The sequence below is a fragment of the Monodon monoceros genome, unplaced genomic scaffold (assembly GCF_005190385.1).
Source record: "Monodon monoceros isolate NGI ecotype Baffin Bay Population unplaced genomic scaffold, NGI_Narwhal_1 Super_Scaffold_16, whole genome shotgun sequence".
Lineage (NCBI taxonomy): Eukaryota > Metazoa > Chordata > Mammalia > Artiodactyla > Monodontidae > Monodon > Monodon monoceros.
The window spans coordinates 32724561-32751245 of record NW_021703772.1 but is presented as its reverse complement, the minus strand read 5'-3'; the positions used below and the strand labels follow the sequence as shown (position 1 = coordinate 32751245).

At 38.6% G+C, this 26685-nt stretch overlaps 1 protein-coding gene across 5 annotated transcripts in view; it reads left to right on the top strand.

The window, feature by feature from the left end:
* The window catches only part of CARF (calcium responsive transcription factor), a 98650-nt gene that overhangs the window by 70077 nt on the left and 1888 nt on the right, over nucleotides 1-26685 (top strand). For all 5 annotated transcript variants that reach the window (XM_029224566.1, XM_029224567.1, XM_029224565.1 and 2 more), the window contains one exon: nucleotides 607-746. The gene's annotated coding sequence lies outside the window, so the exon portion shown is untranslated. The remainder of the gene's footprint in view (nucleotides 1-606; nucleotides 747-26685) is intronic.

Below are 26685 nucleotides of genomic sequence, written 5' to 3'. Positions count from 1 at the left end.
AATTAGACTAGGCAAGAATATTATTAATAGCCCTACTTGATTAAGGATTCATCTGAGGTTATGTTCATAATAACCTCAGCATGTTTGTGTGTTTTTCTCCACTCCTGGGCAACAGCGACTGAGTATTTATTGAGAACCAGACACTGTGTTACCTGCTGGCTGTAAGAAAGATTAACAAAACCTAATCTTAGTCCTACAGGGACTCACAGTGTAGTGGCAGACAGTTAATACAATCAGTGAATTGTAAAGTGGTGCGATAAGTATTGATACTATCAATTGTAAAAAAAGAAAAACCATTTTAAATCAAAGAATTTCCAGGTGGGTGAACAATTCAGGTTGTGTAGGGACTAGCAGATTAGCCTAGAAAGGCAGAAGACTGTGAAATACTTCTAAACTCTCACCTCCCTTTGTCTAGTCAAAAAATACTATGTAAAACCTTTGTCTAATCCCGCTCAGATCCTCTGCTTTGAAACGCATCTTAAACCAGATCCGCAAAACTCATAAATATTGTACCTCTCACTTCCCTGTGAGACACTGCTAAGACTATCAAGACAGTACTCTCCCTTACTGCAGTAAGCAAAAAACTCAGTTTTGCTTTATCAACAGGTTATTTTGGAGGTATTTTAAAGGAGCCAATATTTGACTGTCTTGGAGGTCTCATCAAAATCTGGTCAACTTGGAAACAGCATGTTTTACTGAGGCCCTTTGAGCCTCCTGCACAGGGTCTGTCCAATGACGACGGTGAGGTAAGTTCATATTGGGTTTGAGTTCTGATTTCTTATTTTTTTTTAATCAGACACTCCAAATGCAAATGCTAAGTTTAGTTTGTTTAGTTTGAGAGTAATATCTAGGAATTAGAAACTCTTTTAAAAAATCCATTGATTGATCAGTTTGAAAAACTCTTATTTTGGGTAGAAATCTGCATTATTACTAACAATACTACTGTTTGTCCTCATCATTTCTTCATTGTGCGTCTATAAGAGGAAGTTCATAGGGATGAAGATGGGAGTAAGTTTTGTATGTTCAGAAGGTTTCTCTTCAGACTGGCATCCTTTGGAAAAACTGTCTCAAGGTCATTTATGAAAATCTTATCAGAACTTTACTTACTCTTGTTTTATTTTGTCCATTGGAAGTCTAGTTCTCTTTGTAGGGGAGGGTCCCCAAGATACAAGGTGCACAAGATTTGACTTACTGTTGCTAGACTCATAGGTTTATCTTTAGTTCTGTACCCACTCTGGGCTGAACTCCTGCATCTTGTCTGTATTTATACTAGGATCAGAATGTGTCATCTTAACTTTCTAATGATATTTGGAATTACAGTGGTTACTTTGGGGAACTTTTGTTATGAACAAAATTGTTCCTTTTGGGAGGCACTTTGAACCAAAAAAAGAAGAAATATCCCAAACATACAATTGTCTACATTTTAAGGCAAGGGGAAACTTCCAAAATATATTCAAGGGATTATGAAATTGCCTCTTTAAAAGATTCCTTGGCAAAGACAAGGAGAAAATGTGAAAAAATTAAAACCATCTTTTCCAGATCCCTTCAAATCACAATTTGAATGTAATGTCCTTTATTCTATTTTCCTCATCCTGTGTTCCTCCATTTCCTTCTCTTCTGTCTCACCTTCGACTTTTTCTTCTTCCCTTCAGAACAGCTCAGGAGGAGATGGTCTTCTTTATTGAAAAGAGAAAGATTACTTTGTTTAATATGAGACCCCCCTCCCTCTCATTTCTATACTTTAAGTATCAATAACTACTAGCTTTTTAATCATACAAATCAAATTGTCAAGGGACCTGAATTAATGTTTAAATCAATTATAATGACCCTTTCCCTCTCTTTTCTCTTTCTCTCCTCTCTCTCCCTCTCTCTCTCTCTCGCTCCCTCTCTCTCTCCTTCTCTCCCTCCCTCCCTCTCCCCGTGCACATATGTCAAAATAATTTTCCTGAATCGGTTTTCCCTTCTCCTTAATTAAGGAAAGATAATTAGTCTTTTACAATAATAATTTTGTATTTGACTAAAGCTGGCTCCCTCTCATTTTTTCTGTCTGTTCCTCTTTTCCTTTTCCCTCCGTAGGGAAACATTAAAGATTAGTTGATGAAAACAATTATTCTTTCATTATGTGCTCACTCTAGGAATGTCTAATGAAGAATTTCTAAAATGGAAAGAAAAATAATGAAACTTTTTGTTTCTTTTCTTTAAAATTGCTTTTAAGAGATATTTCTGGTTAAAACTATAAGGAAAGAAAAAAGAGGTCTTGGTTCCAAGATGAAGGGCTTTGAAACACGATTTAAAGATTTTTTGTAATTTTATTTATGAATATGAAGTTTATATATTATATAGAAAATTTTAATAGAATATTCCTGATAAATAGTTGAATCATTGGACAAATTAGAGTGAATTAATTGTACTGATTTGAAGGACTGAAAAACATTTATCTATTTCCTGACTTTAATATGTGAAATTACTGCCAACACAGTATTCTAGGTTATACAAGAAGATTGAACATCTCATAATTTAAACTTTCTGTATTTTTGCATTGGTTTGATGGGACAGATGAGGTAGCATTATAGTTATTCTTTCTTTTATTTATTTATTTATTTATTTATTTATTATTTTTTTTGGCTGCGCTGGGTCTTCGTTGCTGCCCGTGGGATTTCTCTAGTTGCAGTGAGTGGGGACTACTCCTCATTGCGGTGCACAGCCTTCTCATTGCAGTGGCTTCTGTTGTGGCAGAGCATGGGCTCTAGGTGCGTTGGTTTCAGTAGTTGTGGCACATAGGCTCAGTAGTTGTGGCTTGCAGGCTCTAGACCACAGGCTCAGTAGTTGTGGCACACGGGCTTAGTTGCTCTGTGGCATGTGAGATCTTCTGGACCAGGGCTCAAACCCATGTCCCCTGCATTGGCAGGTGGATTCTTAACCACTGCGCCACGAGGGAAGCCCATAGTTATTATTTCTACAAATTGTTTAGCATTACAAAAATTAGAATCATGATTAACTAGGTAAAATTATAATGATGGGTATCTTAAAAAGATTTATTATCTTATGATATTTCTATAATATCAAAATTCTTAAGAACTTTATATTTAACTAAAATTGTAATATCTAGATCCTTAGGTAACTTAAATAGGTTAGACAAATATTAAACTGAGTTAATTGATACATAATCTTTGAATAATTAGACAAAATCTAAAGAAAAAAATGAGAGACGAAACACTGGTCACTAAATAGTTTTATCTAACTGTTGTTACTGTACATTTAAAAATAGATATAGATTTGAAGGATATGAAAATGACTTTGAATTTTGTTATATACATAGCCTCCTTAAAATGTATAAAGATAAAATGGCAGGCATGCCCATTAGAAAAATAGCTAAACAGTTCCTGCTTTTCTGTCTTCTAGCTTTGTCTGGGGGAAAACAAATTTGGCCACCTAGGTTAATGCAGCAATTAGGACTGTATTTAGTGTAATTTCAAAGAGGTATGAATATGTATGCAAAGTAATTTATATGGTTTGTTTCTTGAAGAAATTGCTTTACGTAAGATGGTGAGTTCATAGAATGCTGAAATGGCCTTCTAAAAGCAGAGCTACAGCATTAACTCAGAGGCAACATTCTGAAAGTTTGAGTGCCATCCTTGGTGCATTAAATCAGAGACCTCTTTATGGTGCTGTGTTCCCAACAGGAAGAATACATGGGACATTAATTAATAACCAGGGGGCAGAAGCAGGACTGGCTCCATTTACCATCATTCCCAATGACACACTGGGAGGTTTTGTGCTTCCCACCCCTTTAATTCTGAGCCCTGCAGGGTTGGAGGTCCTGGTCCCCAAAGGGAGCATACTCTTGCCAGGAGGAACACAGAGTTTTTATTGAACTATAAGGTATGCTGATGGCAGTACATTTTGGAGTCCTTGTATCCAGGCACCAGCAAGTAAGAAGAGGCATCAGCATTCTGGCAGGGGTGATGGACCCTAATCAGTTGGAGGAGGTAGGGCAGGGGGACTACATGTGGAACCCAGATGATCCATTTGGGCACCTTTTGGTACTCCTGTGTCCCACTGTAACAGTGAATAGACTCATGCAGCAATGTCGGCATGAGAACAGTATGATTGCTAAGACCTTTCAGGAGTTAAGATTTGAGTCACACCACCTGTAAGCCACCAAGACCTGATGAGGTGATAGCTGATGGTGAGGGAGAGCATGTGTACCACTTGTGACCCCAGAGATCAACAGCAGTGTCAGAGGTCCCATCTGAGTTTCCCCTCAGGAAGACAGGCCCACAAGAACCACAGAAGACCTGTACCCTGAAGCTGTGGGTAGAGATGTCTGTTCAGCACAAGAGGTGAGCCTTGACAGCTATGAAAATGACCCACTCAGAGCTTTTGCTTCAAGTGGAGTAATCGACCAGTGGCCCCAGCTGCTATGCTCTGGATCTACCATGGTGCTTGTTCAGAGGCTATGCTTCTCACAGGCTGCTCCCAGCCAGTGGCTGAGTATGGCAAAGGTACTAAAGCAGGCCCATTTCTGTGAGAAGGACTCTTTGATGGGTAACTTTGGCTTGGGGTTTCCCTGTCAGCCCTGCAGACTTTACCCAATACCTATCAAATCCTTGCATTGAAAAACTCAACTTAAACTAGACCCCCCAAAACTCACAAACATCTCTCCTTTGTTCTTCCCCCTCAGAGACACTGTTAAGATTGTCAGGTAGTATTTTTCCTTACTACAGTAAGCAGGAAATTTAGTTTTGCTTTATCAACAGGTTATTTGGTGGTATTTTCAGGGAGATAGCATTCAACAGATGAAAAGAAGCCAAAATTCAAAAGCAGGGGGAAGACCTTCACAGGTAAAAGCAACAGTAAATGCAAAGGCCTTGAGGTAAAAAAAAACAAAAATGTGTTAAAGGGCTGAAAAAAGTCAGTGTGACATAAGCTTAGAGAGCAATAGGGACAATGGTATGAGATGAGGTCAGTCATGTACAGAAGGCCTTGGAGTCCATGGTAATCATAGGGTCAATTTCATTCTGAGTACAGCAAAAACCATTAGAAATTTTTTTTTTTTTTTTTTTTTTTGTGGTACGCGGGCCTCTCACTGTCGTGGCCTCTCCTGCTGTGGAGCACAGGCTCCGGACGCGCAGGCTCAGCAGCCATGGCTCACGGTCCCAGCCACTCCGCGGCACGTGGGATCCTCCCAGACTGGGGCACGAACCCGTGTCCCCTGCACTGGCAGGCGGACTCTCAACCACTGCACCACCAGGGAAGCCCTAGAAAATTTTTAGTGGAGAAGTGATAAACCTTGCCTTATATGTTGTAGGAGAATATATTATAGAAGGACATGAATGGAAATGGGGAGAGCAATTAGGAAGTTATTGCAATTGCACAACTGAGAGCTTAGGTGACTTGGAACTAGAATGATAGCGATACAGCAAGCAAAGAGAAATGGACAGATTCACGATATATTTTAGAGAGAGAATCAAGACTTGCTGATTGAGGGGCTGTTGGGGAGGGGGTGTGGGGATGGTGAGTGAAAGAAGGAGAAGAGCGAAGAATGTCTCCAGGGTTTTAGCCTTGAGCAACTGTATGGATGATAGTGAATTTTACTGAGTTGAGGAAGACGGGTTGAATAGAGTCAGAAGAGAAAAGCAGGAGCTGTCTTTGGACTGGTTAGTTTGATTTCCAGGTGGAAGTGTTTAGTAGGCACTTAGAAATACAAATCTAGATAAACATTTTTGTGATTTATCAACATATGGATGGTATTTAAAAACAGAAAACAGAGAAGAAATGTAGATAAAGAAGAGAATGACCAGGATCTAGCCCTGGGGCCTCTAACACTTAGGTTTGGTAGAGCAGCAAAAATGGCTAAGAAATTAAAAGGAACACCAACAATGCTTCACACGGGTCAATTGAGTCCACTTTGGAACCTGTTAAGGAACATAGGAGTAGGAAATACCTCAGATTAGTTGCTAATTGAAGCAATCTCTTCAGTCCCTTAGTCAACAAATACATATTCAGTGTATTATAAACAAGGGTCTCCAAGAGACACTGCAATATAAGGTAACTACAGCCTAAATGCCTTTTAATATACCATATTCACATGTAACACTCCCCCACATGAGGAGATTCAGAATTTCTAGGCTTGATTATAAAAATATTTCAGAAAAGTCTTTTTCTAGTCTTCTGCTTTCTATTCTTTTTTTTGGAACTAACTACCTTAAACTATCAACTTTTTGTTATCTTTTTATACTTTATTCAGTTTTATATTTAATACATTATTAAACTTTTTCACTTATTTTGCTTTCACCTAAAATATGGTTAAGTGACAGTACACATTCTGGCTTTAAGAAGGTGATTAGAATTATGTAAATATATTAACTGTCTTAAGACGATCTTTCCTCTCTTGTCAGGTTCGATTAACATTTGAAAATACATTGAAATGTTTTGATATCAGAATTATATTAACACAAAATATGGATGTATTTAGACCTTCAAGAAGAATTTAACCAAAGGATATAGGCAAGAATAAAAGAAAACAAAAACATGTAGATTGTAGTAGCTAAGAAACAATGTGTGACTTTCAGAGTAACAGACTTCTATATCAGTTGTGTAATAGTAATTTTTTATTCATCAGGTCTTTTTATTTCCATGGAAACACTGAAGTCATTTTAATTTTTAATTCCACTAGAGTTTACAGTTCCATTGATTTTAACTCTGTAGTAGTAAGCACAGGAGCTAGAGCTTTACCCATTTCTACTTTAAGAATATAAAGGAGGAAAAGATGGTTTAAAATGGTCATGAATTTCATTTAGTTACAACCTGTAGCTGTATATTGATTATTTTTAATTTCACCTAAACCTGCCCTGCAATTTTATAGCCAATTAATTCTTCTATTTTTGTCTATACCCTTTGGCTAAAAGTATTTTCACAGGAAGTAAACTACAATAGAAAACTCAGCAATGGATGCTGGTAGAATAAGTAGTTTGGGTGATATGTGAAATAATAGGAGCAGAGAACTAGTTCTGATCCTTACTTAATTGAGTAATCTTGGGTGAATCAATTTATTTCTTCATCTGCAACCTGGGAGAGTGAGAATGAGGGCTAGAATTCAGTGGTTCTCTGAAATATCTTGGCTCTATGGAGCCCATGGCTTATGGAAGCTATACACATAGGCCCCAGAGCTGATGATACTTCTCATGACATGGGTATCAATATGGGTATCAAAAGGGACTGGATGGGGCTTCCCTGGTGGCGCAGTGGTTGAGAGTCCGCCTACCGATGCAGGGGACGCGGGTTCGTGCCCCGGTCCGGGAGGATCCCACATGCCGCGGAGCGGCTGGGCCCATGAGCCATGGCCGTTGAGGCTGCGCGTCCGGAGCCTGCGCGTCCGGAGCCTGTGCTCCGCGGCGGGAGAGGCCACAGCAGTGAGAGGCCCGCGTACCGGGGGGAAAAAAAAAAGAGACTGGATGCAGACCAGTAATAAAACGCTATTAAATGGAGCAATTTGTTCGTTAAATGGGTATGATGCAGATTTCATAGCTAGGCAGTATTTTATTTCTTTTCTCTTCCTGTATCATTAAATTTCCTGACATATAACTTTTACAGGTTCTGGTCCTATTTGATCATGATAATTTTCAGAATGCAAAGGGCAAGGGGAAAGGAACTGACATTGAATAGCTATTATATACTATGCATTGTGTTTTTACATAATTATCTGTCTTTATATCAGTCCTGTTGGCAACAGTGAATGTTCACACTTTATAAACGAGAAATTGAGACTCAAAAGAGGGTAATTCTGTCAAGTATCAGTAAACATTTGAAGATACAATTTAAAATATCACTTTGGGGCTTCCCTGGTGGCGCAGTGGTTGAGAGTCCGCCTGCCGATGCAGGGGAAACGGGTTTGTGCCCCGGTCCGGGAAGATCCCACATGCCGCGGAGCGGCTGGGCCCGTGAGCCATGGCCGCTGAGCCTGCGCGTCCGGAGCCTGTGCTCCTCAACGGGAGAGGCCACAACGGTGAGAGACCTGCATACCGCAAAAAAACAAAACAAAACAAGAACAAACAACAACAAAAAAACAAACAAAAAATAAATAAAATATCACTTTGAATTTTACTGTGAACTGAGATTTAGCTTCTTTCCTATTTATATTTGCTAGTTGTCTTTATCAGTAGTTCCCTTCCTATTGGCTGAAACCCCTGAGGTGTTGTAGATTAATTGCTGAGGTATCTGAGAATCTAACATTGTCACTAAACAAATGAATAATGTGATTTGAGTGTATATATGACTATTTGTTCAACCTCATTAATAAAAAATGTGTTAATTTTTAAATATTACTAATTCTTGGCATTTGCTGTATTTTATTCAAAGAGTGTCTAAATGGGAAACCATTGATCTTAATAATTAGCTCTGGGAGATTTTTACTTTCGGTGCTTGGTTTTCAGTTTTTCTATTTTATTATCATGGGTTAGTCAGCTGCCATCCCTGGTCTCAGTTTGTATGATTGTACGATAGCAGATGGTTGATAAAGTTCATTCTAACCCTAAAATCCTAATCCAGCCCTCCTCAAATTTATTAATCTTCCTGAACAAATCTATCACATTTGAATAAGTCATCAAACTAGAGTAGAAAAAAGAGATTTATATTTTATCAGTGGTATCAATAAATAATAGTGGATCATAATATTTTTAGACCTAGAGAAGACCCTGAAAGTCTGACCCAGTCTTTTTTTTTCCTTTAAACAGATGAGTGAATTTGGCTCAGAAGGAATAAATAATTTTCCCAGAATCATACAGTTAGTGTCAGCTTTAGAGCTTTAACCCCAGGTGTACTTTAAAGGTTCAGTGCTTTATCAAGTAAATTAAAATATTTTTATTGTATTGAAAAAATGTTCTATCAGGAAACCAAAGATTAAATGGACAACCGGTTGTCTGAAACATTGCCTTAAAATGTTACTGAGTAAATATAATTTTAAAACAATAAAAAATATTAAAATAGTAAGCTTTCATTGAGGAACCTTGAAAAAGAAAAAATAATTATTTTTAAAATTGAGGAATGTATCTTCTTTAAACATAATTTGGATCATAAGCAGTTATAAATACTGCTTTATTAAAACTGAACACTACATTGTATTTTTTTATTGCCTTAAAGGTTCTTCAAAATTGTCATTTTAATGGATGCATAATATTGCATAATATAGGTTTTTCACATCTATATATTTCATTCCTCACATTTTTTGGACATTTAGATATTTCCAGTATTTTTAATGCCAAATATTTTTTGTATAAAAATCATTTTTGTATCTGACTACTATGTTTTCTATATAAAAATCATGTTTTGTATCTCTGACTACTATGTTTTCTGGTTTAGTTTCCTAGATTTGGAAATGCTATTTAAAGAACATAAGCATTTTCACACTAGTGATAAGATTATCAAGTTTCTTCCTGTACATTTTATGTTGTTTTACGCTGTTTCAAAGTAATTTTTGATGGTACATCTGATCATGTCTTCATGAGAATTAAATATGATAATTTAAGGCTTTTCTAATTTGAAATGATATTTCGCTTTTGTTAAGATTAACATTTTTTATTAGTGATGTGTTTTTCAAATATTTCTTTTTCTTGTGTGAAATATCAATTTTTTTCACTAGACCATTTTTATATTGCAATCTACTTCTTTTTTTTAACATCTTTATTGGAGTATAATTGCTTTAAAATGGTGTGTTAGTTTCTGCTTTATAACAAAGTGAATCAGTTACACATATACATATGTTCCCATATCTCTTCCCTCTTGTGTCTCCTTCCCTCCCACCCTCCCTATCCCACCCCTCTAGGTGGTCACAAAGCACCGAGCTGATCTCCCTGTGCCATGCAGCTGCTTCCCACTAGCTATCTGTTTTACATTTGGTAATGTATATATGTCCATGCCACTCTCTCACTTTGTCACAGCTTACCCTTCCCCCTTCCCATATCCTCAAGTCCATTCTCTAGTAGGTCTGTGTCTTTATTCCCATCTTACCCCTAGGTTCTTCATGACCTTTTTTTTTTTTCCCTTAGATTCCATATATATGTGTTAGCATATGGTATTTGTTTTTCTCTTTCTGACTTACTTTACTCTGTATGACAGACTCTAGGTCCATTCACCTCACTACAAATAACTCAATTTCGTTTCTTTTCATGGCTGAGTAATATTCCATTGTATATATGTGCCACATCTTCTTTATCCATTCATCCGATGATGGACACTTAGGTTGCTTCCATGTCCTGGCTATTGTAAATAGAGCTGCAATGAACGTTTTGGTACATGACTCTTTTTGAATTATGGTTTTCTCAGGGTATATGCCCAGTAGTGGGATTGCTGGGTTGTATGGTAGTTCTATTTGTAGTTTTTTAAGGAACCTCCATACTGTTCTCCATAGTGGCTGTATCAATTTACATTCCCACCAGCAGTGCAAGAGTGTTCCCTTTTCTCCACACCCTCTCCAGCATTTATTGTTTCTAGATTTTTTGATGATGGCCATTCTGACCAGTGTGAGATGATATCTCATTGTAGTTTTGATTTGCATTTCTCTAATGATTAATGATGTTGAGCATTCTTTCATGTGTTTGTTGGCAATCTGTATATCTTTGGAGAAATGTCTATTTAGGTCTTCTGCCCATTTTTGGTTTGGGTTGTTTGTTCTTTGGTTATTGAGCTGCATGAGCTGCTTGTATATTTTGGAGATGAATCCTTTGTCAGTTGCTTCATTTGCAATTATTTTCTCCCATTCTGAGGGTTGTCTTTTGGTCTTGTTTATGGTTTCCTTTGCTGTGCAAAAGCTTTGAAGTTTCATTAGGTCCCATTTGTTTATTTTTGTTTTTATTTCCATTTCTGTAGGAGGTGGGTCAAAAAGTATCTTGCTGTGATTTATGTCATAGAGTGTTCTGCCTATGTTTTCCTCTAAGAGTTTGACAGTTTCTGGCCTTACATTTAGATCTTTAATCCATTTTGAGCTTATTTTTGTGTATGGTGTTAGGGAGTGTTCTAATCTCATACTTTTACATGTACCTGTCCAGTTTTCCCAGCACCACTTATTGAAGAGGCTGTCTTTTCTCTACTGTATTAAATGCTCCCACCAAAAGACACAGACTGGCTGAATGGATACAAAAACAAGACCCATATATATGCTGTCTACAAGAGACCCACTTCAGACCTAGGAACACATACAGAATGAAAGTGAGGGGATGGAAAAAGATATTCCATGCAAATGGAAATCAGAAGAAAGCTGGAGTAGCAATTCTCATATCAGACAAAATAGACTTTAAAATAAAGACTATTAGAAGAGACAAAGAAGGACACTACATAATGAACAAGGGATCGATCCAAGAAGAAGATATAACAATTGTAAATATTTATGCACCCAACATAGGAGCACCTCAATACATAAGGCAAATACTAACAGCCATAAAAGGGGAAATCAACAGTAACACGTTCATAGTAGGGGACTTTAACACCCCACTTTCACCAATGGACAGATCATCCAAAATGAAAATAAATAAGGAAACACAAGCTTTAAATGATACATTAAACAAGATGGACTTAATTGATATTTATACGACATTCCATCCAAAAGCAACAGAATACACATTTTTCTCAAGTGCTCATGGAACATTCTCCAGGATAGATCATATCTTGGGTCACAAATCAAGCCTTCGTAAATTTAAGAAAATTGAAATCATATTAAGTATCTTTTCCGACCACAACGCTATGAGACTAGATATCAATTACAGGAAAAGATCTGTAAAAAATACAACATGGAGGCTAAAGAATACACTACTTAATAACGAAGTGATCACTGAAGAAATCAAAGAGGAAATCAAAAAATACCTAGAAACAAATGACAATGGAGACACGACGACCCAAAACCTATGGGATGCAGCAAAAGGAGTTCTAAGAGGGAAGTTTATAGAAATACAATCCTACCTTAAGAAACAGGAAACATCTCGAATAAACAACCTAACCTTGCACCTAAAGCAATTAGAGAAAGAACAAAAAAACCCCAAAGTTAGCAGAAGGAAACAAATCATAAAGATCAGATCAGAAATAAAAAGAAATGAAGGAAATGATAGCAAAGATCAATAAAACTAAAACCTGGTTCTTTGAGAAGATAAACAAAATTGAAAAACCATTAGCCAGACTCATCAAGAAAAAAAGGGAGAAGACTCAATAGAATTACAAATGAAAAAGGAGTAACAACTGACAGTGCAGAAATACAAAAGATCATGAGAGATTACTACAAGCAACTCTATGCCAATAAAATGGACTACCTGGAAGAAATGGACAAATTCTTAGAAATGCAATCTACTTTTTTAAAAAAATCAATTTTTGTTGGCCTTTTTAAAAACATTTTTGTGGAATTGTTTTGTCTTTTTTTTTTTACTGGTTGAGTAACATAAATATTCTAGTTGTAAAAGATTCAAACAATATAGAAATATGTATAGCAAATGACTCCTTCCTGACACCTTTCCTTATAGATAACCACCGTCAACAGCATTTTATAGTATATTATTCCTATTCTCATTCTATTAATATGTACATACCTCCATATTCTTTAAATATACATAATATACATGAATATATATATATATATACATATATAAGTATAAATGGATCTTATAATACCTACTGTTCAGCATCTTAGTTTCTTCACCTAATAGTATGTCTTCCAGAGCTTACTTTTCCCCTCACAGCATAAAAAGCTTCTCCCCATTATATATATAACATATAATCATTATAAAAAATTTGATTAAGACATGAAAGATGTTTTAAAACAATAAAAATCACCTGGAATTAGTTTGGAGATAAATACCTTTAATAATTTGATAACCATTCTTTCATGCATCTCTTAATACATTTTACATTACTGGTGTTTATTCTGACAACAGCTGGTATACTACAATTCACTTCTGGCACTAACCATCCAGAGTTAGCACAGACCACACAAAGGGCATGGTCCCCAACAAGACACCAGTCAAAAGTGGGATCCTTAGGTCACCTGCACTTCCAGCTGCCTACAAATCTGGGATGATCCCATGACCCCTTTAGGTTTGATAATTTCCTAGAATGACTCAGAACTCAAGAAAGCACTGTGCTTACAATTCGTTTTATCAAAAAGGATACAAATCAGGAATAGCCAAATAAAAGACATATAAGGTAAGATTTGGGAGGGTCTTGAATACAGAAGTTCAATGCCTTCTCCCCACGGAATCAGGGCACTTCACCCTCCCATCACATCAATGTATTCAACCAAGAAGCGCCACTGAGCTTTGTGTCCAGAGCATTTATTGGGGTTTCATTACATAGAAGCGATTGATTACATCATTGGCCTGTGATTGAAGTCATTCTCCAGCCCTCCTCTCTTTCCCAGAGGTCAGGAGGTTGGCCTGTATCAGGTGGCTCAAAGCCCTTAACCACTGCACCACCAGGGAAGCCCTGGCCTGGGTATTAGTATCCCAATTTTATGCAAGAGAAATAAACTCAGAGAGATTAACTACCTTACAGCGAAGAAGCCAAGAATGGAAGCTCTAAACCTAAGATTGTTTTACTCCAGTATGTGTTATAGCCAGATTTAACCCCAAATTAAACAATTCATGAACTATCAAAATTCACCATAAGAAAGAGTAAGCTTCCTGCCAATCTAGAGAATTACTGTATATAAATTACCATATATAAATTAAATGGTGATCCTTCAGGTAAGGGACTATAGGATATGCATTAATATATTAATGTGGGGACTAATTTTTTTCCAGAGTAGTATTAACATTTTAATTTTATTTTCAACCCACCTTGATCTTTGAAATCCCTGGCAACAAAAGTTTTCATTAAAAAGATGTTATAGGGACTCCCCTGCTGGTTCAGTGGTTAAGACTCCATGCTCCCAATGCAGGGGGCCCGGGTTCTACCCCTGGTCAGGGAACTAGATCCCACATGCCTGCTGCAATGATATTTGGCGCAGCCAAATAAATAAATGTATATATTTTTTAAAAAGATGTTATAAAGATGTAGTAAATAGAAGGACAGTCTTTAAGGAACCTTGTCCCTGAAGTATTATCTTAGACTTTTATATACCAAATAGTTTAGAGGATATTTAATTGGAAAGGAAAATTACATTCTGTAGTTCATACACATTTGGAGCTCTTTAGATTTCAGATCTTCTCTAGTATGCCAAGAGTTTACATTATAAATGGATGTTGAATTTTGTCACATATTGCATATACTGAGATGATTATATGATTTTTCTCCTTTAGTTTGTAAATTGGTGAAATACATAAATTCATATTCAAATGGTACAGGTCGTACATACCTTCTGGTACACGTGCACAGTTTCTCAAGCCTATATACAAAGTAGCTGTTGGGTCATTGAATATTCATATTTTTATTTTTACCAGATAGTGCCAAACTGATTTCCAAACTGATTGTACCAAAGTATACTCTAAGTGTGTGATAATACCAGTTGTTTCATATCTTCAACAGTACTTTTGATAGTTAGACTTTATTATTTTTGTGAAGTGATAAGTATATGGTTTTTTTTTAAATTGTGGATTTAATTTGCATTTCGTTAATTGCAAATGGGTTTGAGTATCTTTTCAATATTTGTCAGCCATTTGTATTTCCCTTCCTGTGAATGACCAATCCAAATATTTTGCCCATTTAAAAAGTTTTAGGCCAGTGGCTGACAGCCGCCGAGCTGCGAGCTTCTTCTCTCCCCAGAGGCAGGGACTCCTGAATATATTTGAAAACTGAACAATTTCAGCCAAGCCGAAGCGTTCTCTCTTCCCAGGGACACAAATCCAAATTACCTGAGCCAAAGCAGATGACACATTTTTGGATGATTTTCCTGGATTTTCCAGATAGAAAATCATACCTGGGACTTCCCTGGTGGTGCAGTGGTTAAGAATCTGACTGAGGCTTCCCTGGTGGCGCAGTGGTTGAGAGTCCGCCTGCCGATGCAGGGGACACGGGTTTGTGCCCCGGTCCGGGAGGATCCCGCGTGCCGTGGAGCGGCTGGGCCTGTGGGCCATGGCTGCTGGGCCTGCGCGTCCGGAGAGCCTGTGCTCCGCAATTGGAGGGGCCACGGCGGTGAGAGGCCCGCGTACTGCAAAAACAAAAAAAAGAATCTGCCTGCCAGTGCAGGGGACACGGGTTCGAGCCCTGCTCCAGGAAGCTCCCACATGCTGCGGAGCAACTAAGCCCATGCGCCACAACTACTGAACCTGTGCTCTAGAACCTGCAAGCTACAACTACTGAAGCCTGTGTGCCGCAGGTACTGAAGCCCATGCACCTAGAGCCCATGCTCTGCAGCAAGAGAAGCCACCACAATGAGAAGCCTGCGCACCGCAATGAAGAACAGCCCCTGCTCGCCGCAACTAGAGAAAGCCCGCACACAGCAATGAAGACCCAGTGCAGCCAAAAATAAAAGACATAAATTTAATAAAAAAGAAAATCATACCTGGCTAGAACCTCCATAACAGTCTAAAATAGCAGCAGTTGCTTGCATTCTTTTTTTTTTTTCAATTTATTTATTTATTAATTTTTGGCTGTGCTGGGTCTTCGTTTCTGTGCGAGGGCCTTCTCCAGTTGCGGTGAGTGGGGGCCAGTCCTCATCGCGGCGCGTGGGCCTCTCAACTGTCGCGGCCTCTCTTGTTGCGGAGCACAGGATCCAGACACACAGGCTCCAGACGCACAGGCTCCAGATGCACCGGCTCCAGACGCGCAGGCTCAGCAGTTGTGGCTCACGGAAGCAGTTGCCTCCGCGGCGTGTGGGATCCTCCCAGACCAGGGCTCGAACCCGTGGCCCCTGCATTGGCAGGCAGACTCTTAACCACTGCGCCACCAGGGAAGCCCCATTTGCTTGCATTCTTGTCTTGTTCATTATATTAACGAGAATGCCTTTCCTCTTTCAAAAAGGTAGGCTGTGTGTTTGTGATAGCTGTTCTTGATGATGGAAAGGGATTACTTTCTAGTTCTATGGAAATTTTTTCGACAGCTTAACCTTAAAAAATCAGGAATGCATGTATATTTTAATTGAAAACTTTTCAACCTCAGAGAATCTTTGTGATTTTTTCTTCTTAACCTACTAATAGATTAATTGATTTCGTGATTTTAAGCCATTCTTGTATTCCTAAATAATCCTTATTGGTCACAGTGTATTCTTCTTTTACTAAACTATCAAAAACAATAAATTAATTAAAAAAAATAAAAAGTTTTAGATAGTTTGTATTACTTATTTGTTAGGACTCTTCATCTATTCCGAATAATGTAATGTATATTCCAAATAAAATATGTATTGCAAATACATTTTCCCATTCCACGGCATCTTTTCACTCTCTCTATGGTGCTTTTGAGGAACAAGCTTTCTTAATCTTAATGTAGTTAAAGTTATCATATTTTTCCCTCATGGCTAGTGCTTTTTGTTTCTTCTTTAAGAAATCACCGTGAGGAAGCCTAAATGAACCCACACAGTTTGACTGTGTGGTGTTATGATTTGGCTGGTGTTACTTTGACAGTCCACTGAAGTCCCAAACAACAGTCAGCATCAACCCCCAGACATATAAATGAAGATGTCTCTAGATTATTTCAGCCCTCAGCCATTAAGTCACTCCTAGCCTCTGAGTTTTCCAGCTGGGACCCCAGACACTGTGGAGCAGAGACAAGCCATCCCTTCTTTCCTCTGCCCAAATTCCTGGTCCGTAGAATCTGTGAGTTCAATAAAATGATTGTTTTATATCACTAAGTTTTTTTTTTTAAATTTATTTATTTTTGGCTGCGTTGGGTCTTCATTGCTGTACGTGGGTTTTCCCTAGTTGCGGAGAGTGGGGGCTACTCTTCATTGTGGTGCGTGGGTTTCTGCTGGTGGTGGCTTCTCTTGTGGAGCACAGGCTTTAGGCGCAGAGGCTTCAGTAGTTGTGGCTCGTGGGCTCTAGAGCACAGGCTCAGTAGCAGTGGCACATGGGCTTAGTTGCTCTGCGTCATGTGGGATCTTCCCCGACCAGGGCGCGAACCTGTGTCCCCTGCATTGGCAGGCGGATTCTTAACCACTGTACCACCAGGGAAGCCCCTAGGAGTCAAGCTTTTACCTAAGGCATTCTTTTTTCAGAATTCTCCTCCTCTTCTTTCTGGACACCCAAATTCTAACATTCCTTCATGGCCTTGCTCAGGTACCACTCTCTACTAGAAGCCTGCTTTAATCATAGTAATTATTTGGCAGTATCTCCCTGCAACTCTCCCCATTAAATGTACCTTTACCTCAGTAAGAATTCCCCTTATTCTTTTCTTTCCCCCTTTCTTTATCTTATGCTTCAGATCTGCAGTCCTGAGTACCAAAATGTTGTTAGAGAGATGGGTATCCAAGTAGAAAGTACATGGGTGTTAAAATCAGATATTGCTAATTGGTATGAATTTTGTCTCTCTTTTTTGCTAGCTACCTGTGTGACCTTGTGCCAGTTCCTTAAACTTTCTGAACCACAGTTATCTAATCTGTAAAATGAGAATTCTATTTGCCTTGCAATGTTAGTTTGAGAATTAGAGATAAAAGATGTAAAGCACATAGTACTGTGTGCATAATAGGTGCTCAACAAACAATTATTATGCGTTCCTTGATTTTTGGTCTTAATTCTGGTGATAGCCACCAATAGGCAGCCCTGTCTTGAGTTAATTTACAGCTTTTTTTGTTTGTTTTGTTTTTTTGTTTTGGGGGGTTTTTTTTGGCCGTGCCACACAGCTTGTGGTATCTTAGTTCCCTGACCAGGGATTGAACGCAGGCCCTGACAGTGAAAGCACCGAGTCCTAACCACTGGACTGCCAGGGAATTCCCTAATTTGTAGTTTTAAAACTAGATCACATTCTTGAAGTTCTCATTGTACTATTAAGTTGGACCTACCTTGCCTCTTTTGGTGGTCCTAAAGGACATCTTATGTACCTAGGAAATCCTAGGAACCAGAGGTTCTCAACTGGGGATGGTTTTCCCCCAGTTTTTATCCCCAGGATATTTGGTGTTGTCTGGAGACCTTTTTGGTTGTCACAACTGGAAGACAGTACTGGCATTTATTGGGTGGATGCCAGATGCTCCTAAGCATTCTACAATGCACAATAAAGCTCCCCAGAACAAAAAAGTATCTAGTACAAAATGTCAGTAGTGCTGAGGTTGAGAAAACTTGCTCAAAATTCATCAACCTTTGGACTCTGAAAGGTGGCACAATATAGTCAAAAAAGCCTAGAATTAAAGAGTTCTGGGTTTTAGTTCTAGTTCTGTCAACCGTAAGCAGTATGCTACAGGGCTAGTCAACTCCTCTAGACATCAATTTATTTTTTATAAGTTTTTAAAAAATTTGTTTTTGGCCACGTTGGGTCTTTGTTGCTGCATGCAGGCTTTCTCTAGTTGCAGCGAGCGGGGGCTACTCTACGTTGTGTTGTGCGGGCTTCTCATTGCGGTGGCTTCTCTTGTTGCTGAGCACGGGCTGTAGGTGCGCAGGCTTCAGTAGTTGTGGCGCATGGGTTCAGTAGTTGTGGCTCACAGGCTTAGTTGCTCTGCAGCACATGGGATCTTCCCGGACGAACTCATGGGGTCGAACTCATGTCCCCTGCACTGGCAGGCAGATTCTTAACCACTGCACCACCAGGAAAATCCCTCAATTTATTTTTAATAAATTGTCATTTAACTTATTTCTCTATCCTCTGTGTTTCCTACAATGCAAATTAGCTTTAGAGCTGCACTGTCCAATACAGTAGCCATTAGCTACATGTGTCTAAGTTAAAAATAAATACAACTAAAAATTCATTTCTCATTTGCACAAGTCACATTTCTATTGTTCAGTGGTTGCATAAGGCTAGTGGCTACTGTACTAAACAGCACAGATGTGGAACATTTCCATCATGGTGGAAATTTCTATTGGACAGTGCTGGTCTAGAGGCTTGGTTTGATTCAGATTCAGGCCTTGATTTTTTAATATTTAAAATGAAGATATTGAATTACATGATCTCTGTGATAACTTCCAGTTTTCTAGTTCTGTGATTCTAAAGGAGAATACATAAAGTAATCGACTTTAATAAAGAAATCTGTAAATGGGTAAAAAATTTTAGAAACACCCATATTCGAGTCAATGTAATCAGAATCAGAGTGTTTGCATTAGTATGTCTGACCGTAGTTTAGACAACTGTGTGGTACCTACTGAAAAGGTATGGATAAGACTTCTAGTTTTGGGTTCAGCATGTAAGGATCTTGAAAGTTATCACTCCGTCCTAACAAGTAAAGAGTTGAACAAACTGAAAAATGAACAATTCTTCTTAGCTCCATCAGAGATGTGAGGTCACAGGGCAAACCACTACCTGCAAAACTGCAGCGACAGACAGGTGAATACAGAGAACCAAATCTTACCAGAACAGAAACCCTGAGCAGAATCCTCCATAGGAATCCATACTGGTGGGGGGGGGGGGGTAGGAGAAACTTACCTGTAATTGACAAAACACTGGAGGCTCAGAGTAGAGTGAACTAGTCTGAGAGTTAAAAACTCCAGGAGGTCCCAGCAATGGAGGAGTCTCCCCCAACTTTTTGAGTTTTATTGCGAGGAGGTCAATCAGGTTCTCATAGTAAATATTGGAGAAAAATCCCCTCATGTTTCTGACAGAGGGAGGGGAAAAAGAACCATTTTCGAATAAGCAGAGCATTCTGTTCTTTTTAACAAGTCTGCCACCAAGAGAAACTATTTTACCAGAGCTGAAACTATTGGGGTTTTATCAGAGCCTAGCTGACTTGGGGGAAGGGAAATACCCAACTGCAGTACACTGTAGCTATGCTGTCCCACCTAAGGGGGGGGGGAACTGAGAAGCATTTGTGAAGTACACAGGTCAGAGGCATAGACTCATTAAAAAGACTGAGACCTAATCCCAGGACTATAGAAAGCTTCCCCTCCCCTAACACACTACTGCCATATTACTAAAGGTTTCTTTAATTGCAGTTCCTTTGTCCAGTATATCATGTCTGGCTATCAAAAATTATAGAGCATACTGAAATGCAAAAAACACAATTTGAAGAGACAGAGCAAGCATCCGAACCAGACTTATATATGGCAGGGATGTTGAGAATTATCATACAGAAAATTTAAAACAATTATGATTAATATGCTAACAGCTTTAGTAAATACAGTAGACAGCATGCAAGAAGAGATGGGCAATGTAAACAGCGATGGAAATTCTAAGAATAAAAAATAAATGCTATAGATCAAAAACACTGCAACAGAAATGAAGAAGCCTTTGATGAACTCATTATTAGACTGGACACAGCTGAGAAGAATCTTTGAGCTTGAGATATGTCAGTAGAAATTTCCAAAATGGAAAAACAAAAAGAAGAAAAGACTGAAACAAAACAAAAACAGGACAGAATATCCAAGAACCGTGGGACAACTACAAAAGATATAATATGTGTGTAACGGGAATACCAGAAAGAAATGAAAGAAAGGAACAGAAGTAATATTTGAAGCAATAAATACTGAGAATTTCCCCAAAGTAATGACAGACACCAAGGCACACATTCAGGAATCTCAAAGAACACCAAGCAAGATAAATGCAAAAAAAAAAAAGCTACACCTGGGCATATCATATTCAATGTTAGAAAATCAAAGATAAAGAAAAATATTGAAAGAAGCCAGAGGGGAAAAAACACCTTTCCTATAGAGGAACAAAGATAAAAAATTAAATCTGACTTCTCTTCAGAAACATTCAAACAAGTAGAATGGAGTGAAATATTTAAAGTGTTGAGAGAGGGGACTTCCCTGGTGGTGCAGTGGTTTAGAATCCGCCTGCCAATGCAGGGGACACAGGTTTGAGTCCTGGTCTCAGAAGATCCCACATGCCAAGGAGCAACTAAGGTTGCGAGCCACAACCACTGAGCCTGTGCTCTAGAGCCTGCAAGCCACAACTACTGAAGACCGTGCGCCTAGAGCCCGTGTACTGCGACAAGAGAAGCCACCACAATGAGAAGCCTGCACAACAAAACGAAGAGTAGCCCCTGCTTGCCACAACTAGAGAAAGACCACGTGTAGCAATGAAGACCCAACGCAGCCAAAAAGAAAAAAGAAAATAAAGTGTTGAGAGAAAAAACACAAACCTGGAATTCTGTACCCCATGAAATTATTCTTCAGAAGTGAAGAGGAAATAAAGACTTTCTTAGACAAACAAAAATTGAGGGAAATTGTTGCCAGTAGACCTGCCTTGCAAGAAATATTAAAAGAAGTTCTTCAGAGAGAAGGAAAACAATATAGATCAGATACTTGGATCTACATAAAGAAAGGAAACATCAGACAAAGAATAAGTGAAAGTAAAATAAAAATGTTTATTTTTCTTAATTGATCTGACAATTGTTCAAAATAATAATAGCAACAGTATGTTCAATTATGTATGCTTATGTGTGTATATGCATATGTTTACTTACGTATAGTGAAATGACTGAGAATAATGATACAAGGGACAAGAGGGAGGAATTAAGAATATTTTGTTATAAAGTTCTTGCACTGCTTTTGAAGAAGTACAGGGTTTTTTGAAAGTGGACTTTGATTAGTTGTAAAAGTATTTTGCAAACTCTAGGGCAACCACAGAAAAGGTTTAAAAAAAAAAAGTACAACTCATATGCTAAGAAAGGAGAGGAAACGGAATCATATAAAATGCTCCCTTAAAACCATAAAAGGAAGAAAAAGTGGAAGAAAAAATTAGAACAAAGAACAAGGGCAGGGCTTCCCTGGTGGCGCAGTGGATGAGAGTCCGCCTGCCGATGCAGGCGACACGGGTTCGTGCTCCGGTCCGGAAAGATCCCACATGCCGCGGAGCGGCTATGCCGGTGAGCCATGGCCTCTGAGCCTGTGCGTCCGGAGCCTGTGCTCCGCAACGGGAGAGGTCACAACAGTAAGAAGCGTGCATACCGCAAAAAAAAAAAAAAAAAAAAAAAGAACAAGGGCAATGAATAGAAAACAGTAACAAATATAGTAAATATTAATCCAACTATATCAATATCATTTAAACATTAATGCTCTAAATACACTATATAAAAGGCAGAGATTGTTGAGTAGGTCAAAAAACAAGGCCTAGCTATATGTTGTCTACAAGAAACCCACTTTAAAGACACATATAGATTAAAAGTAAATGGATGGAGAAAGATAAAACATGCCAACACTAATAAAAAGAAAGCTGGAATAGCTATATTAATTTCAGACAGAGTGGACATTAGAGCAAGGAAAATTATCAAGGATAAAGTGGGGCATTACATAATGATAAAGGGGTCAGTTTTCCAAGAAGACATAACAATTCTTAATGTGTATGAACTTACTAAGGGAGCGTCAAAGTACCTGAAGAAAAACTGATAGAACTGCAAGGAGAAATAGATGAATCCATTATTATAGTTGGAGACTCCCATTATATCAGAAATAGATCCAGGGCAGATGTAAAGACATAGTTGAACCCAACAGCACCATCAATCATACTGGATATAGTTGACATCCATGTGTCTTCATCAACAATAGCAGAATACACATTCTCAAGCTCACATGGACCATTCACCAAGATAGACCACGTTCTTGGCTCTAAAACATACCTTAACAAATTTAGAAGACTAGAAATTATACAGCGTCTGCTGTCAGACCACAGTGGAATTAAACTAGAAATCAGTAACGGAAAGATAGTTCGAAAAAATCCCGAAATATCTGGAGATTAAACAACACACTTCTAAATAACTCATGGTCAAAGAGGTAATCTCATGAGAAAGTAAAACATTTTGAACTAAATGAAAATGAAAATACAACTTGTTGAAACTTGTGGGATGCAGCGAATGGAGTGCTTAGAGGGAAATTTACAGCACTGAATGCGTATATTGGAAAAGAAGAAAGATCTAAAATCAATCATCTAAACTTCCACCTTAGGAAACTAGAAAAAGAAGAGCAAGAATATTGAATATTCAATATTTCAATATTGAAAATTAACAAAACCAAAAGCTAGTTTTTTGGAAAAGATCAATAAACTCGAAAAGCCTCTAGCCATGCTAACTGAAAAGGTATGGATCGAAGGGAAATGGACAGGACAGAATTTATGAAAGGGGAGGTTGGAAAGCAAAAGTTTGTTCATGTGCCTCCAACCCTGTCCAAGGGAGAACTTTGTTCTCTCTAGCACAATTAAGTATCTGCTTCAGTTGGCAGGTTGCCCATCGTGGGAATGATTGCATGCAGGTTATTATACAAGATGTCACTACTCATCCAGTTAATTTAATTAATTTAACTTGCTCTCAATCAAGATAAAAAAAGCAATCCTGAGATTATACTTTACCTCCTTATGTATTCTTTCTATGGCAAAATAATGCCCTGAGAGACATGAATATTCCAGTTATCTTGGCAGATGTAATTTTCATTGTTAATTAATTTAGTAACATTCCAAGGCTGTATCTGGTGAGGGGAACTGAAATTCCTAACTCTGCCATCAGATTCAAAACTGTTTGAGCACAGAAGCATCCAGTGGATTTAGGCAGGGCTATTTCAGTTCTTGAGTATGCCTTTTACCATGAAAAGTTGGTCAGGAACATGATTTTAGATAACAAGGCCATATTATTTAAGAAGGCTGCTGAGTAACAGTCTTATTAAGAAAATGTATTCACCTGAGGTTTGTTAGGAGAAAGGTAGCTAGAAAGACACTGGAGGAGGGGCACCTAGTGTTGTTGAAGGACCCACTGACAAAAAAGCTTTTCCCCACTCCTGGGAGCCCTCAGAAGCCTCAGCAGAGGAAGACGGTTGGCATCTATATGCAGCAGAATTTAACAGACTCAAGAGGGGCCTGGATCCCACACTTATAGTGTGAGGATAATGGGGACACTGGAGAGGAACAGCTTAAAGATAGGGTGCATAGAAAACCGAGAATTGAGAGAGCTAAGGGAACTGGGGATTGCCCAAGGAGACACATCTTATTTAAGTCTATGCAGAGAGTAACTGTGCTTGTTTCCTTCTATGTGGTATAAGGAAAGGAATTAACTAAAAAAAGACATAACTCCTGATCTCCCCCGACTCTATCTTTGGGAGACTTGAAACCTTCAGCAAAAGAACTGCTTAATCCTCCACTGCAATTCAGTGTGTATTTTGTCTGAGGGAAAAGGGAAAGGAGAAATTAGACTTGGATAATCCTCATTCACAGAAGTTTGGTGGGTACCAACCTATCCCATTATTGAAATTATTAGATGGAAAAGAGAATCAACCAGCAGATTCCTCAGAGACAATATGTTCCTTGACTTTCTCTTCTTCAGTTCATAGCTAGAGACCTATAGGACAGAAAGGAGGGAACTGCCACACAGGTTACATATATTAGTCCTTTGTGAGTTAACTAGGGGAAGTCAGTGCCCTGGAGTCTCCTTACTGGTGGCAAAGCTGAGGACTGTCCCTATGATGCAGACCCTAAAACAAAATCCTACCATCCTTTGTATCCCAGTAGGAACAGCCATGAGTCATCCCAGATGATGTATTTATCTCTTCCTGGCTCTAACAGCAATAATGTCATGCTTGAGGATTCAATACCTACGTGTAGCAATTGGCTTGGTTTTGTGTCACATACTATATCTCTTCGATATCTGTGTCACTAGTCACAAGGGGAAGGTGAAGAAGATGAGAGTAGATGGATGCAAATCCATCAGTACTACTTCCAAAACAAAGCAAAATACATCTTCTGTTAACTGTGGGAACTTTAATGCTCAGAAGTGTGGTCTGTGGATCAGCATTGGTGCCACTTGGGAGTTTGGCAGACCGCTGACCCACTGAATCCCAGACCTACTCAATCAAAATCAGCATTTTACCGAGAACCCCAGGTGATTTGTATGCACTTGAAAGTTTGAGAAGCAACATGTACAACAATATTATCACCTTTGTTTATGAACAACACGTTTATTATTTTCGGTATAATTTATAACTTGATTAAATTTATGTTTTATAGTGCTATTCTTATGATGAATCCAACATGCTGTAAACAGTTTTTAGTGGGAGGAAAATTTGAGGTGGAATAAGTACAGAGACATGTAGTGAAATAGGTAATTTATTTCATTATACAGTATGCAAATGTTTATTGAGCTCCTACTGTGTATAAGACACTATACAAAGACCTGAGAGCAAAGTCCCTGTTTTCATGGTGCTTAATTTTACCAGAGGGAAGCTCACAATAAACAAATAAATTATATGTCATCTGATAAATACTATAGTGAAAAATAGATTAAGGGAGAAAAGGGGATGCTACTTTCTAAAGAAATGTCAGGGAATGCTTCACAGATGTCTTTGTCTGCCTGGACTGCTATAATAATACCACAGACTGGGTAGTTTATAATCAGAAATTTCTTTCTCGTAGTTCTGGAGGCTGGAAGTCCAAGATTAGGGTGCTAGCATGGTTGGGTGAATGCCCTCTTCCAGGTCCCAGACTTCTCCTGTATCCTCACATGGCATAAAGGGTTAGGGAGCTCTGTGAAATCTGTTTTATAAGAGCACTAATCCCATTCATGAGCACTCCTCCTTCATGACCTGAGTAGCTCCCAAAGGCCCCACCTCCTAATACTACGTATCACCTTGGTGGGTAGGATGTCAACATACGAATTTCGGGAAGACACAAACATTCAGACTATAGCAACGGACAAGGTGATCCTCGAGCAGAGACTTTAAGATTGTGTGTGGACATTTGGGGAAAGAGCACTCTAGGTAGAGGGACAGCTTATGTAAAATCCCTGAGACTGGAGTGTGCTTTGTGAATTTGAGGAGCAGCAAGGAAGCCATGTGTCTGGATGATATAACGGAAGGCTAGAATAGTACTGTAGCTGGAGAAGTTAGAGAGGGAAGTGTGGGAGGAAAACACAGGTCCTTGCTGCCCCTTTTAAGTGGGATGGGAAACCAATGGACGGTTTTTAGCAAAGGAGTGACATCTTATTTCTACGTTAAAAGATCACTCTGGTTGCTATGTTGAGAAGAATCCATAGGTGGGGAAAGTGCATAGGCAGAGGCAGGGAGACAAATTGGAAGGCTACTGCAATAATCCAGAAAAGATTTAGTGGTAACTCACATCAGGGTGGTAGTGGTGGTGGTGGTGTAGAAAAATGGTTAGAGCCCAGATATATTTTGAAGATATAGCTTAAAGGATTAGCTCGAATGTGAGGTATATAAGAAAGCTGGCAAGGATACTTCCTAGGTTCTTGAGACTGAGCAGCTAGGAGAATGGAGCTGCTAATTACTAAAATGGGGGATGCTGCAGCAAGAGTAATTTCTCCCCCTTCCTCCCCCGAAGTTTTCACATATTAAGTTCACATGCCTGCTTGAGAACCAAGAAGAGATCTTCAAAAGGCCTAATTTGCAAACAACTACTTTAAATTAGTGTCAACTCTGCCACCTTGGGGTGAAAGCAGCTATTAATAGTGAAGGAATGGGCATGGCTGGGTTCCAACAAACTTTACAACACTGGAACTTGAATTTCATCTAGTTTTCGCACATCATAAAATATTCTTATTTTGATTTTTGTTAAGTTGCAAGCAGCATGGTCTGTAAAACCTAAAATATTTACTCTCTGACTCTACAGTTTGTCAGCTGCTGGTATTGATGAAACAAGATGGGACATTAACGACGGTATATAGGATTTCATTATACTAGTTTACTTTTGTCTATACTTGTC